Raw genomic sequence first — 13,750 nt, 5'->3', positions numbered from 1 at the left:
CATCTTTGAGTGTAACAGCTGAGGTGGACAAGTTTTGGCAAATACGTTCTCTGTACAGATTTGAAGTCTCTCAGTTTACCACAAGAATTGTTCAGTGAAGGCTTTTAGGCTTACTATTTACCAAGTATAATGGAAAACATAACCGAAAAACAGAAAATCTAATGTCACAGGAGAGCCAGTTTTTATTAGTTTTTAAACCAGATTAGAATCTTGGAGAATTTGCTGTCCTCACTAAATTTCATTGCCAAAGGTATATATTTCCCAGTTCAGAATTTCTTCTCCATGAAATTCTTGCACGTTTTGAATACCTACCAGGAACTATGCTTCCTTGACTCCACCAGGACCATATTCTCAGTGAAGAAAATAGTTGGACATGTCTAGTATTGTTAAAGTTACACAGATTCCATTTAAAGATTCATGGGACCTATAGCACCAGAGCCTTGAAAACACAACTGGCTCTGTTACTTGTGCTATAGCAGCGGGAAACCCTTCCCAAGGATAGTTGGAACTTTGGAAGTAATTGACAGCTTCTCTTTTATTCGTTCTTCTGGTTCACAAGCCACATAAGTATGAAGAACCCCTAACTATCACAGTGTGAAAGCTCTAGCCATACAACAGTATGGGGGCCCTGGAACTGTGGGGCCTGTAGCACATGCTACATGCGCTACTAGGTTAAACTGCCTCTAAAGATGTAGCTACTGTATTGGGAGAAAACTGTAATTTAGGAGTGGATTTGAAATCCAGGTGCTGCAGAATTTGTGGACAGGAAAATACCAAATTCCAAGTCTGGAACTGAAGCCACCCTGATACCTGAAATAAATTATCTCAATAAAAATGCCCCTTCCCCCAACATCCTGAGTCTGAAACTTGATTAGGTGTTTTTAATCTCTCCAGTCTACTAATATCACAGGTTTTCATCTAAAAGCATATTTACCTAGTGCAGGTTAAATGGCATAAAGCAATCGCGAATGCTGGCAGGGGCTCATGGGAATTGTAGTCCATGAACATCTGGAGGGCCGCAGTTTGACTACCCCTGCTCTAACTCATGGGAAACAGTTTGACAGGAAAATATATCTGTCCCAACATGCATTTGACAAACAAGGACGTTGTTTAGTATGAGCACTACTTATGCTCTCAGACATTAAAATTAATGAGGTGAAATACTGTTAGTGTTGTATTTGTATGTCACTAAGAGTTAATTACGTGCAGATCTACCTTCCAGAATCCAAATATAGATTCTCCTCTAACTTTATGGAAGGCTTTGAATCTTACCTCCTATTTTATTTATTTTGGTCCCTTCCTGTCCTATAGTTTGGGAGGGAAGGCAGGATGGTATAGCCCAATCTTGTCAGATCTTGGAAGCTAAGCAGTGGGTATTTGGAAGGGGGAGGACTCTGCCGAGGGAGGCTTCTCACTAGCCTTGAAATCCCTTTGCTGGGGTTGCCATAAGTTGGCTGTGACTTTATATACACAGACTATATGGCTTTCCCACCTACTCCTACTTCTCTGCTTCCATGTAAAAAGCTATTGTAGGATGCAGAAAACAGATGATTAGATATCAACATTATTTATGTACCAAACCAAGTAACATCCACTAGTACAATCTTCCAAGTCTAAACAACTCTCTGCAGCCTATTCAGGGATCTGTCACCAAAGGCCATTCCGCACAAGGACCAATGTTGCCAAGTGTTTTCAGAATGCAGAAACGCTATATTAAATAGTGGGATTTCGTCATTCCGCATACCTTTATTTTTAGTGGAATATCGAAGTCCCAGTAGTGTTGTATTCATTCCCCACATGTTTCCGGTCTCGCTGGAATGGCAACAAAGGAAGTGATATTTTTCTGTGCTTCTTCCCACCCCTGGTCGTCAATCAAACAGAACAGCCAATGGACTGTTGTGTTCATGCTCCCGAAAAGCCCCTTTCCCTTTAAGAACTGTTTCTTTAAAAACGCAAACACACCCGTTGCAACGAATCTGTGTTCAATCATTGTTTCGGAAAGACGTTTTTTGCTGGTGTAGAAGCTGGCGATTAATCATTTACATGCTCCTCAAGTAAAAAAAAAAAGAACCCCCCCCCTTGGGCACGATTTGTGGCCCAAATTACAGGCAGTGCTGAACAGGGGGCTGTGTTGTGCTTGGAAACTTCAAAGACACTTGCAGTAGGGAGCTTTGTTTAACTTTTAATCACTTCTGTGGAGGGACTTTAGCCAGAGAAGCCTCGCTCGTTCGTTGCTTTCGCCGGTCTAAGGAAAAAAAATGGCGATCGCTTCTCCGGATGTTCGGGGGCAAGAGCGGGGAAGGGACATTCTTTCTACCGCTACATTGAGAATGCACATGTTTTTCGCTGATGTGTTGCAGCTTGTGCTCAGAAGTGTAATGATTTTTTCAGGGGGAATCCACTTTTCCTGATTTCCCAAAAAGCGCTACAACGAAGCGATTTTTGCGGGAGTGTTGCAGGATTGTTGCAGATTATGTGCGACATCATGCGGAACATTGAATTAGTAGCGTTTACCAAAGGTAAGACTTCTGCTACATTTAAGTCGTGCGGAATGGCCCCAAGTTTTTTCATCTGCAAGGAAATGTGTGTTCATGCTTTACAGGAGTGTGCTAAGCAGTGTGTCTAGAAATAGACTTCTCTATTTTCTATGCATGCACTAATTGTGGGTGTTCTGATCATTTACAAAATGCTATATTTAATGATTCCCTACTGAGTACAAAGCTCAAGTTTATTAAAACAGAGTTTTAAAGAAGACAAGGAATGGAAGAATAAGCTTAAAATGCTAGTGCTACTTGAATCATGGGAACTATTCCATATTAAGTTATTTGAACACTAGAGCTTCTATAGCCTAGACCACAGCCCTGGCACTTTATTTTGGTCTCTGTTCATAGGATTGTATCAACTGAGAGTACATGAGGAATTTGCCCCTGCCCAGCCTCTCATTGTTAGTGGGTTTTAACACGGCTTCCACATGACGTCAGCAGCAACTCATAGCTCTCCAGTGGGTGGCATGAGTTTTCATCCTTTTTGCTACACAATGAGGAAAAGCGGTAGAATCTACTTCCCCCTTTCTTGTCACACTGCACACCAAGGCACAAACCGGGGCAAACCTGTTTGAAAGGAGAAATGCATGACAGTCTTGGTAGCATTTTATCTGCCCACCCCTTTCCACTTCCGGATCACAATTTAAAAAAAATGGCATGGTCTTTGTTACTATGGGACTGCAAAGCAACGTGCTCTCAGTTCAAATAACATGTTCTAATCAGTGTGCACAATAATATTGGGATCGGGCAGCAACCCAATCTCAAACATGTTCCTGTTTGTGTTTTCTGGCAGTGCGCTGTGAATGGGGAAAGTGGGGGGGGGGCATATGATGAAGCAGCCCTTAGCTTACTGTCCATGCTCTGCCTTTTATTGTATTTTTATTGTGAACACACAACCATCAGGGTACATTTACTATGGCCAGCCTATCGCAAATCTACCCTAACATAGAGACCATTATAGAAAGAATCCCAAAAGGTGATCTAAAGAAATGTTTCATTGTTGTGGAATGATTTCATAGCAAAGTGGGAGTGGAAGTTTTTTTGTTTAAACTGTTTTACTGTTGTGATGTGTCCCCATAGCAATGCGGAAGCATTTTTTTTTTAATTGTGATTTCGGGAAAATATGTTTGAGTCCCCAAAACCACCACTGTGAAGGGATTGGTGGCTTGTGTTGATTGACAACCCAAAAACTGGGGTCGAAGTTTGGGCTTCTCTGCTGCCTTGTTGGAAGGCAAAAAGCCGCGATGAGATGGCGGGATAATATGGGAAGGGTCTCCCATCAGGATGTGTGAAAATGCGCGATTTACTATTGCTCATTTGCAAGCAGGAGGCAACACTTGTTTTACACCTCTATGCGGAAATGGTCTAAGATTTGCCTGTCTTTCCCCCATCCCAGTATAATTCTCTACTTGTCCTGAAATGCTGCCCATGTTGTTCAGGAGCAACACTAGGTATAGTTGGGGGATCTTTAAGGGTCAATCGATCAAGATTGTTCCCCTCCATACCACCAGAAATGTCCTTCCAGTGGCAGAAAATGATATAATCCATAAGTTAATTAATGAAAATACAACTATTAAATATATGCATGTTGTAATTAGGAATATTTACATAGATCTTTTTTTGTTTCTTTTTAGAGGAGATCAGCCCTGACTGCTCTTTAGAAGGCCAGATCCTGAAGATGAAACTCAAATACTTTGGCCACCTCATGAGAAGGAAGGACTCCCTGGAGAAGAGCCTAATGCTGGGAGCGATCGAGGGCAAAAGAAGAAGGGGCCGACAGAGAATGAGATGGCTGGATGGAGTCACTGAAGCAGTCGATGCAAGCTTAAATGGACTCTGGGGAATGGTAGAGGACAGGAAGGCCTGGAGGATCATTGTCCATGGGGTCGCGATGGGTTGGACACGACTTTGCACCCAACAACAAATTACTGTGAATGGTTTCTGGGGGCCCATTTCTCTCCATACAGAAGGTCCCAGTGCTTCTTACAAAGGTCAATAAAGAGCTGTCATGAACCCCTTTTCCTGACCTTTTGATGTTTGGCTTTTCCCTTTGTGCTCCCGGATCTCCCATGAAGCTGCGGCACCTTCCTGGGCCCACTTGAAAGTGTCCCTCCCATCCTCCTCTTGCATTTCAAAGCATCCTCCTGGGTTCCCTCCCTTATCGCGTCTTTCAAGGATGGCCTTGCTGGGAGCTCAGACTAAATTCCAGATGGCCGGATGAGCCATTTTGGCACCTTGTAGATCAGAGGAAACTGTATTGCCCTTTCTGTGTGAATCGGTGTTCCTGCCAAAATTCCTGTCCCCCCTTTCCCCCTCCAAGGTATATAAGCTATGTAACCCCCTTCCTAGAGGCCTCTTGTGGCACAGGGTAAGGCAGCCAACATGCTGTCTAAAGCTCTGACCATGAGGCTGGGAGTTCGATCCCAGCAGCCGGCTCAAGGTTGATTCAGCCTTCCATCCTTTGCTGGGGGGTAAACGGTAATGACTGGGGAAGGGAACAGCAAACCACTCTGTATTGAGTCTGCCCAGAAAACGCTAGAGGGTGTCACCCCAAGGGTCATGTCTGACTCGGTTGCTTGCACATTTACCTTTACCTAACCCCCTTCATTAACATCTCTTTCAACAGTCCTGTCTGTGAGCTGTTTGTGTAGTGCTGATCTATGTCCTGATTCTCCAAATAAAGACTTCTACTTAAAGCTTCAGCCTGAAGCCCAATAGTGATGTCTGTTGTGTGAATCTGCTGGGTCTCAACCGCTTGGTTCCTGACAGGAGCCTTGCGAATTTAGATTCAGTGACTGCCATTTATGGTGCCTCAGGTGGACATGGTCCTTAAAGCCAGGTGTAGAACATAGGCCAGCTTCTCTTCAGAAGAAGAAATGGTAGAAGGAAGATTTTCCAGTGTGCAGCTGGAGTTGTATTAGAATACCTGCTTCAATGTTCTTCCACTTCCCACTTAATGGGCAGATTAGAGAAATGGATAGGCATAGATATTCTAAAATAAAAGGGATACATTTGATTATTCCTATAAACCCACAGTTTATAGAAGACTCTGTAAAACCATTTTATTTGTGAGGGCTGTAAAAGGCACTTAAACTGCAGCTATTTTCTTGAGGAGGGTGGTTTTTTACCATATCAGGTATACTTTTAATTTGGGGCCTTGTAAGCTGCTTTGAGCCATAAGGGAAAGGTAAAATATATATATATATTTAATTAAATAAATTCAGCTTTCAAACTATGATAACATAGCTTATAACATAACATAGCTTGGAGAATTTGCATGTGATTTTGGGCAGTTCACCATGTTTCTTTTATATTCTTATATGTATACGTTTCTCATCCTGAACTGGACAGCCCAGGCTAGTCCCATTTTGTCAGGTTTGGAGAACTGAGCAGTGACTCATGAAAGCTCATGCCCTGCCACACATTTTATTAGAAGAAGAGTTGGATTTTTATATTCCATTTCTCACTACCCATAGGAATCTTAAAACAGCTTACAATTGCCTTCCCTTCCTCTCTCCACAACAGACACCCTATGAGGTAGGTGAATCTAAGAGAGCTCTGAGAGAAATTGTTCTGTGAGAACAGCTCTAACCGGACTGTGACTAGCGTAAGGTCTCCCAGATGGCTGCATGAGGAGGAGTGGGGATTCAAACTCGGCTCATCAGATTAGGAGGTGTCCACTATTCCAAACTGGCTCTCCTTAAGGTGCTACTGGACCCTCTAGATGTGGTATTAGGGAAGAGCAGCTGCATTTAGCTAAGGGTCTGTGTCTAGGAACCTTCTTCACATAGTCTGCTTCATAGACTGGATGAGCTGCATGAGAGATTGTTACTAGTGCGGTGCTAAGAAAACGAGAACAAATGATGTCTCATTAAAGATTTCTTACCCAGGAATTCATCACTTTAAAGTTAACATCATAGTCCAGATATTTTTGGAAATAAAAATGGAAACAAAAGTGCGTAAACATATTTGAAGGTCAAAACGATATAAAGTACACTGAAAACAGGTACATGGCTTTTGGAAAAATATATAAACAATAAAAATATTTTCACTTCATAGCAGTAATGGCCAAGAATTAAAGTGGTAATCCTAGCGTTTTATTATATTGTTTTTTGTCTCCTGGCAAAAAACAAACTCATAACAAAAATCCAGGCCTTCTTTTCCTCTACCATTTCTCGGTCCATTTAAGTCTGCACCAACTGCTTCAGTGACTCCATCCAGCCACCTCATTCTCTCAGCCACCCCTTCTTCTTTTGCCCTCAATCACTCCCAGCATTAGGCTCTTCTCCAGGGAGTCCTTCCTTCTCATGAGGTGGCCAAAGTATTTGAGTTTCATCTTCAGGATCTGGCCTTCTAAGGAGCAGTCAGGGCAGATCTCCTCTAGGACTGACCGGTTTGTTCACCTTGCAGTCCAAGGGACTTGCAAGAGTCTTCTCCAGCACCAGAGTTCAAAAGCCTCAATTCTTTGATGCTCGGCCTTCCTTATGATCCAACTTTCAACGCCATACATTGCAACTGGAAAGACCATAGCCTTGACTAAATGTGCTTTTGTTGGCAGGGTGATGTCTCTGCTTTTTAGGATGCTGTCTAGATTTGCCATAGCTTTCTTCCCTAGGAGCAAGTGTCTTTTAATTTCTTTGCTGCAGTCCCCATCTGCAGTGATCTTGGAGCCCAGGAAAATAACATCTGTCACTATCTCCATTTCTTCCCCATCTATATGCCAGGAATTGAAAGGGTCGGATGCCATGATCTTTGTTTTCTTGATGTTGAGTTTCAAGTCAACTTATGTACTCTCCTCCTTCACCCACATCAACAGGCTCTTTAGTTACTCTAGCTTTCTGCCATTAGAGTGGTATCATCTGCATATACAAATAGTATGAACTATACAACATACTACAGGCCTACAGTCCCCAGCCTCTCTGAATCATATGTTAAAGTGCAGTGGTCCTGCAGGTGGTTACTGGAGTTTTCCTGCTATTACAACTGATGTCCAGGCGACAGATATCAGTTTGCCAGGAGAAAATTACCACTTTAGAAGGTAGGCTCTTTGGCATTATATACCATTGAAGTCTCTCCCTTCCCCAAACATCCTCCTTCTCAGATTCGACCTCCAAAATCTCCAGGTATTTCCTACCCCAGAAATAGGTATTTCCTACCCCTATCGCTATAGTGCATTCCTGCGTCCTGTGCAAAAAGCCCACAACTGAGGTCTGTATACCTCATGGAAAGCCAGGAGATTGGGAGTCTTCCTGATTAGAGTTGTGCGCTCCGGCCAGGTTTGGCTGCTTCGGTAATAACCGAAGCTTGAGGTGGCCAGCACTGCAGTGCCGAGGGGAGGGGCATCACCAGTGATTGCATGGTGCCAGCACCCGCACGCAGGCACAGAGCTTTGCACGTGTGGGCAGGTGCCGGCTAGCATGCCTCCGCCAGCACTGACCTCCTCTGTGCTGCGGTGCTGGCCGCCTCGGGCTTCGATGATCACCGAAGCGGCTGAACCATGCCGGAGTATGCAAGCCTATTCCTGACCTCCTCCGTTAGCCCATTCTATAAGGTGGGGGCCATACTGTGTGGGACAGGATACTGGATTAGTTGAAACAGTGGCCTGATCCAGCAGGGCTCTTCTTATGTTCCTGTTTGTTTATGTACAGCATTGGCAGTTCTCTTTTCCATCTTAACAGGGCTTCTGAAGCAAGCCATAGCTGCTTCAGTGTGCCAGGCCATCTCTGCTCATTAAGATTTAGGGAATAGAGAAAGGGAAGGCTCAGCTTCAAGACTCATCAGGAAAGAAATAGTTTTGGTGTAGAGAGGGGAAAAGAGACATTTTTTTCCTGCATGGTTTTCCAAAGGATCTGGAATCTGACTCCTAGCCAGTTTATAATTCCAGATGGGTAGTTACATTAGTAGCAGCTAAATAAAACAGGAGACCAAAATTCATTTCAGCGTACAATTTCATAAGTCAGAGCTACCATCTCGCCTTTTTACTCGGTTTCAAGCGAAGAAAACAACCACCCCTTCCAGCAGGCTTTTAACAGGCTGTTAAAGTTTGTAGAGCACATGGTGTTTGTTCGGTTCTTTGTTTTTCTGGATATATTAGTTGATCTTGTTGATCTCATGTATCATTCATGGGTACGTGCTGATCCTATAGCTGTATTATTTTTAAAAATCTGGTTAGCCACTTTAAATTATACTGGACAAGGTAGAACATTAAAAATGTACATTCATTCATCTCAAAACTGGAAAAGTTCTGTGCACACCAAAAACCCGTCCAAGACTTACCTCAGATGAACATTGATGCGGCAGTGGGCTTGCTGGGAGGGAGAGGCAACCACCCTTCTAGTGTGTGTGCTGCCGGAACACCACATGCACTGTGTTAAGGGCAGGGCAAGGCCCATGGTGACTATTCAAGTCGCCATGTGCTTGGGTCTCATCCTCTTTGCCAGGGACGCCGCGGGAGTTGTTCTCCTCCCACCCACCCTATGTTGTCATATACAGTATTGTTCAGGGTTTTGAGGTGTATGTTCAATAATTGTCACAGCTGCTGGTTTGAATGGGATGGAGCCTGTTGGCAGGGAGTCTGGTGTGCAAACGGACTCCCTGGGGTTTGGGGCCTCCATATGAGGCGGTGTATATACGAACGCAGCTTACCCAGCTGAGAGGCCAGGTTTGCCAGGTGGTCTGGGGCAGTCCAATCAGGTTGGTGCCTGGTGGCTCTCCCGCATAGGTCATTTTCCTTAGTGGCAGACTCCAGTAGACAAGGGGATCTGCTCTCCCAGTTGGAAATGGTGCAGATCCCCAGGGCACCTCTGGACTTTGTGGGTTGTTGGTACTGTCTGCTCACTGCTAGCTCAGGCTCCCTCTCCCATGCTGTGTAACAACTTATGGCTTCAGTGGGATGCAGATCCACTCAAATACTGAAAGATACTTTTTGAAAATTTATGGACACTCAGATGAGCATTTTTAGAAAAGTGATCTTCCTCCACCCTTGCAAGACAGAGTTTTACAATTCAGTTTATTCAAAGAAACCTGTTTAGCACATTGGTTTTTAGACTCAGCACAATTTTAAAGTACAAATTGGAAACTGAGGCTTACAATGGGCTACATTCCTTAATAGATCATGAATGTTTTGTCATATATGGAAGAATATTCTCAGACCAAGGATCAATTTTCATGGCCCACTTTAAATAAGCAGTTTGACATATTAGAAAAGTCATTTATTTGGATACCAAGAAAGAAATCTGGTCTTTCCTGCAAAATACAATTGAGTTGTATATATTAAATGCATTTGTTAGGTAGTCTTATCACATTCCAGGGCCATTAGCTGTGCTCAATGGAATACATAGTCTCAGTAGTTAAAATAGCCAGCTGGTTTCTGCAGGCATCAGCTAACTGTCATATTCAACTCCAAAACAGCTCAGAAGCAATTCTAACCATTTGGCTGCCTGTGAAAATAAAGAGTGATTTGAAAATAGTTGTGGGGAAAATAAGCTGCAACCCAAAAAACAAATGAAAACAAAATGGTTGTTTGCCTGGTGCAGAGGAGAGATCAAATTATATAAACCAATGTAACAAGATAGAGGAAGAATATCTATACTGCTTAATAAATCATGAAACTGTTTGCTTGCTAACATTCTGTCCTCTAAAAAAGAAAAAGAAACTTACTTGGAGCTGAGTTCCTGAATTATAATGCAAATGAAGACCCATAGGTTTTCCTCCACATTTCCAGTATCTCAAATAAGATTGCCAACTTTGTGTTGAAAAATTTGGGGGAACAACCTAGGGAGAGGGGACTTTGGAGAGGGGAGGGACCTAATTGGGGTATAATGTCAAAGAGTCTGCCCACCAAAGCAGCAATTTACTTCAGAGGAAATGAATTCACTAGCATGAAGGTCAGTTGTCATTTGGGGAGATCGCCAGGCTCCACCTGGAGTTGGCAACCATAATGTTAGATAAGTTTTTTTTTTAACATCCTGGTGGCCAATCCAATAGGTCAGCCATTCTAGAGCAGAAGTGTGGGTTGAGTTGATGCTCAATATTTTGCATTTAAGAACATACAATTCTTCTTATAGTTGGTGCATTCATAGCAATACACTAGGGCTGCCAACTCCAGCTTGGAAATTTGTGGATATTAAGAGTTCCCCCAGTGCTGTTTTTTCCTAGATAAGCTGCCCTGTTCTGCAATTTCATAAAGCCTTTACTGTATTTTCTAAAATTACAAAACAATTTCTGTTGCACTGTGGGAAACCATGGTGGATAAGATCAGATTGCAGATGGTGGATGAATGCTGGTTGCGTCAACAGCTAGAAGATGAATCCAGGTCTATGTATAAATACAAAATATGGCTTTTAACCTAACTTAATCTAATTATAAAACCTAAATTAGACTTAATTCACTAATTTTATTATGTAATTTATTTGAATTCATTGAACTGTATGTTTTTAATGTTGATGTTACCTACCAGAGAATGGCGGGTTGTAAGATCATCATCATTTTCACTGTCATCCACAGGCACACTCATCCTTTCTTTGTTTTTCTTACAAAACCAGAGAATACAACAAACTCCCATTGCAAGGCAATTCCCTCAGTTCTCCTCAAATCTACGTGGTCTGAATATCACACCACTGTTTTGAAGTAGAAAGGAATACCATTGAACATCTGGGCAACCCCTCACTCTGCCTTGCTTGGATTACTAAAAATTACAAGTTATGTATAACGTGATAAACTGAAGCGATCCTGCAGTCTCACCTCCAAGGAGCTCCCATCAGTGTACATTGCTTCCCTCCTCAAAGGAATCATAGGAATCAGAGGAATCATAGAGTTGGAAGAGGTCATACAGGCCATCTAGTCAAACCCCTGTTCAACGCAGGATCAGCCCTAAGCATCCTAAAGCATCCAAGAAAAGTGTGTATCCAACCTTTGCTTGAAGACTGCCAGTGAGGGGGAGCTCACCACCTCCTTAGGCAGCCTATTCCACTACTGAACTACTCTGACTGTGAATTTTTTCCCCCTGATATCTAGCCTATATCGTTGTACTTGTAGTTTAAACCGATTACTGCACATCCTTTCCTCTGCAGCCAATGGAAACAGCATACAAAAGCAGGAGATAAATACTCAAAGAAATAAATTTAAAAATGCCTATGATATTTCAGAAGGAGTAGAATATTATTATTATTTTATTTATTTATTATATTTATTATATTTATTTATTATATTTTAACCTGACATTTCAGCTAACAAAAATCTTTAGTGAAGTTACTCTGGATTAAGTAACCAGATTCAGTTTAGAACTTCAGTTGAGTCAGCAATTATCTGGCCACAGTGCTGTATCAAATAAATTTGATTTGATTTGAGTCAGCAATTTATATTCTGTCTATTTCTGATTTAAGGATCTTGCGAGATTTGAAAGGTAATAGCGTTTATTTTGCAGAATGCTTGGGGTTTAAAAAATATTATTTTCTTGGTCTTTTCACCCTTGATATACTGTTTTCTGAAACTGTTGGAAATTTTCTATTACCTCAGATTTCGGGGCTAAAAAGTATGCCAGGGGATATTATCCCCATGTCTTCCCCCTTTCCTCTAAAATACCACTGGATAAGAGATAAGCAAGCCAAAATCCATTCCTTCAGGCTTTTCATACCTCAATAAATTGATCTAAAGTTGCTGCACTTCTGTGAAGCAGACATGGGTAAATCATTAAGTCCAGCTCTTGGGTTTGGTTCAAAGAGCCATCATAACACCTGGATTTCTGCCTGAAGTTAATTCAGGCTCTCCCAAATCTCTTCAGCGTTCAAAGTGTTGCCGAGAAGGAAATCATGTAAACAGGCTTAAGAGATTTTCAAGATCACCAGCAATGCAAGATTTTCTTTGTTCCACTGTAAAATTTCTTATTTTGAAAAAACGTAACGCACAATACAGTCACAACTTTTATGAGATACTAGAGACAAAGCCCATTGCACCCAGGGAAACAACAGGCACTAGGATGCACAACTGCACTGTGGCCTTCCTGGGGGCTGGCTATGTGGCAAAATCAGAAAGCAGGGGAGGGAAAAGGAAGGAAGGAAGGAAGGAAGGAAGGAAGGAAGTTTTGTGCCGCCGCCATAAAAATCCGATGCTCTAAAGTAGCATAATTTTAAGTTCTATTTTATGATCTGTTTTAAATTGTATTATATCAAATGACCATATTCTTTTGGTCTTTTATGTATTAACTTCATATAACTTGGTCTGAAAGGCTGTAATACAGTTTGAACTGAACTGAAGGAAGGAAAGAGAGGCCTGTGTCCCGTGGGGCTGGCAGGAAGCCTTTACTCCTCCAGCCCCTCCCCAGCCCCTTGAAATCCTGCCTCCAAACCTCAAGGAACATTCCTAACCCAGATGTCACCAACTTCAAGGTACGGCCTGGAAATCTCCTGTACTTGAGGGTCATCTGTAGACTATAGAGATCAGCTCCCAAGGGGAAAATTTATGTTTTGGAGGGGGGACTCTGCTATTACAACTCATCTCCAGGTTACTGGAGATGAAAGGGCTGCTTGGGAGGAGGGAACTCTGTGGCACTATGCCCCAGAGAGGTTGTGGAATGCAAATCTCCAGTTGGGACCTGGGGATTTTTTAATGGACAATGTTTTGGTTTGCTGAATATTGTTTTTATGTCCCTAGAATACTGTTTTATGTTCCTAGAAGCTTCTTGGCATGTTTTAGAGCTGGTGGTAATGTTTATAAATGTTACCTGTGTTGTTTTAATGACTTTATTGATGTAGCATTTTTACTTTATACACTACCATGAACAAGTTCCCAAAGAGAACATATACATTTTCTAAATAAATACATAAAATTGCGCACAAGAATCAATTTAAATACTTTAATAATAATTAAAATTGTCCCCAAAGAAGGCAGTTTAGAACAATGAATGCATCTAGGTCAAATAAGGGCAAAACAGCTGGCAAGGAACAAAAGTACAAGAAGACATATGCTTTCGTTTGTACGAGTTAAAAACAACATAAACACAGATGCTAATAATTCACTTTCACTGCAGCTGCTTCCAATCTCTGTGTCTCCCAATACCAACAGTACCTTTATTCTACAGATACAGTCTCCATTTGTTTTGTGTATAGATGTTGTAAACAGCTCTCAGTGAAATCCACAGGGGGAATATTTGTCACAGATTTTAGTGGCACAGAAATGTGGAGTTTATGTGCAATAGCTTTCAGGGAGCA

Source organism: Paroedura picta, chromosome 1, assembly GCF_049243985.1.
Source record: "Paroedura picta isolate Pp20150507F chromosome 1, Ppicta_v3.0, whole genome shotgun sequence".
Lineage (NCBI taxonomy): Eukaryota > Metazoa > Chordata > Lepidosauria > Squamata > Gekkonidae > Paroedura > Paroedura picta.
Note: the sequence above shows the minus strand (reverse complement) of the source record.